This window comes from Euphorbia lathyris, chromosome 5 (genome assembly GCF_963576675.1).
Source record: "Euphorbia lathyris chromosome 5, ddEupLath1.1, whole genome shotgun sequence".
In the NCBI taxonomy this organism is placed as follows: domain Eukaryota; kingdom Viridiplantae; phylum Streptophyta; class Magnoliopsida; order Malpighiales; family Euphorbiaceae; genus Euphorbia; species Euphorbia lathyris.
In genome coordinates this window covers 9,864,964-9,867,213 of record NC_088914.1, presented here as the reverse complement: position 1 = coordinate 9,867,213, position 2,250 = coordinate 9,864,964, and the positions used below count along the sequence as shown (strand labels likewise).

Here is a 2,250-nt window from a genome sequence, read left to right as displayed (position 1 = left end):
ATGAAACCATATCTACAAATTAGCGACGAAATTCATCCTCTATAGTAATTCTAAATTTGCCGATGTAACTGTAGAATGATTTTAAGTGCCCTATTAGCAATTTATTTATTTTTATATTATATTTTATAGATAAATTTTATACCTAATAATAATTGACCATGCTTAAATTTCAATCAACAAAACTTTCAGATCATTTGAAAAAGAGCATATAATATAAAAATTTACAAATTTTGATAAATGTCTAAATTGAATAAATTTTATAAATGGATCCAAATGGACATATTACAAATGTTATTTCTAAATTGGACAAAAATGATATTACAACTATTATTTCCAATTGACAGCCAACAAGTATACATCTTATGCTTCATGCTGATCTTGCTGCTTCCTCCATATTAACATCAGTTTCTTCATACTCGTCCAACTCCATGCCTGTCACAACAAGGTAATCATTTCTCCTAAATTTTGGATGAACCTTTTAGTGGAGAAAAGGACAATTAAAATAGCATTTGTCTATAGAGGATAAATCCTACAATTAAAACAATTCAACTCTAACCAACACTCTTGGAGTGAAAAAACCAAAACCAAAAGGAGCATTCTTCAAGAGTTCATTTGCATCACAGTGAACTAACTATCAATTCAGCATTCAACTTGAACAAATCAGTTCAAAGTAACATATCTCAAGCATCAGAACATCAGAAATTAGCTAATGGATTAATTTGACTAAGTTGTCGACTAAATTGATTTTTACACAAAATGCATTTTGAGTAAATTGACCATAGGAGCAAGTATAAATCTAAAAACAAATAACTAGGCTTGACTTTCATTTTCTACTGTACACACCCACACCTTCATATTCCTGCTATAAAACGAAAGGCAATATACTATCATGTACCAGAATCCATATTTTAAAGCCATTTCAGGTGTGTTGCAATTTTAGTAGCCAAATTCAATGCCAATGTCATGATCACTCATCTAATAACCAAGCATACACTAATCAGATATAAGGGATTTAGACTCGCGGAACCGAACCTTACTCCCTTGATTTACCTGTCCAAAAGAGTGCCGTTTCATCTGGTAACATAACCAATTTCTTCAAGACTTACTCCTCCTTTTGCAGCGGTCTCCGAGAACCCACTCTTCAAGTTTTAAATCTAGTGTTGGGCCTTCGCCACCACGCCTGGCTCCCAATTGTCACGAACAAGTGCACGCTGGCCTGCAAAGTAACACACCAAATTCCAATAGAACTCAACACATACAAAATTAAACAAGCATACGAATAGATCAATAAAAAATTCCTGGGAAGCCTCGAATTTTTATCAAAATCTATAATAAATGAGCCGCACCCAGTAGTAAAGAATCCATTAAAAACCAAAATGCTCAATCAATTAAACAAGAAAAATTACAGAGATTCAATAATAGGAAGAAAGATGAAACCATTTCAAAAGAAACTAACCTGACGATTTAAAGTGGTAGGGTTATGTCTAAGCCCTGACTATAACCCACTTCAGTCTTGGTTACACCAGGAACTCTCTGGAATACCAATTCGACACCCCAGAAGCATCCGACACCAAATTGAGCGAATCGCTAGCCAGGAGGAGGCACATCGTCGTCGGGACCTTGAGGGATTGTTGGGTCCATGACGGATGGGTCAGGAGAATCCAAGCGGGACCTCGAGTAAATCTCTGATGCTCTGGATCCAGTGGTCGGGCTAATTTAAAAAGACATGACCGGATCCTTTGCTTCCTCGTTTTCCAGAGAAGAAACCATCATCGTTCATGGTCGAAAGCGTCGTTGTTATCCTCCATTTTCCAGCCGCCTTAGTTCTTCTTCCTAGAGATGAAGATGAAAGTGAAAGGTCATTACATATTCAGCGGGTAAATTAGGGTTTGGGTATGCCATGTGTTATAATTTTTATTAGGGTATAAATTTATTTTAATGATGTGTAATTTATTAATTGGTGGTGTATTAATAAATGTGATGACTAGATTAACGGTGTTATGCCAAATAAGCAAACCGTTTAGATTAGGGCATTTTTGCTGGAATTTGAAAAAATTAAGGGTATATTTGTGTATTTATTTGATATAGGGGCAAATCTGTTTAAACGAACAAATACAAGGGCAAATATGTGTATTAACCCATTTGGTTATGATAAAGGAGCAAAAGTATGACCTTTCTAGACCTTTTGATGCTAGTGAGATCATAATGATTTTAAAAAGTATGGATGGTTTTAAAGCGTTGGGACCGAAT

At 35.1% G+C, this 2,250-nt stretch overlaps 1 long non-coding RNA gene across 2 annotated transcripts; it reads right to left on the bottom strand.

Moving 5' to 3' along the window:
• Positions 1-236: 236 nt before the first annotated feature.
• LOC136228916 (uncharacterized) lies at positions 237-1,917 on the bottom strand. 2 transcript variants are annotated; one of them, XR_010688884.1, is made up of 3 exons: positions 1,457-1,898; positions 1,051-1,216; positions 237-432 (listed from the first exon to the last, which is right to left on the bottom strand). It is a non-coding gene; the product is annotated as an uncharacterized lncRNA (long non-coding RNA). The 2 variants fall into 2 exon arrangements; XR_010688883.1 differs by lacking the exon at positions 237-432 and having other exon boundaries at positions 696-1,216; positions 1,457-1,917.
• Between the last annotated feature and the right edge of the window lie 333 nt (positions 1,918-2,250).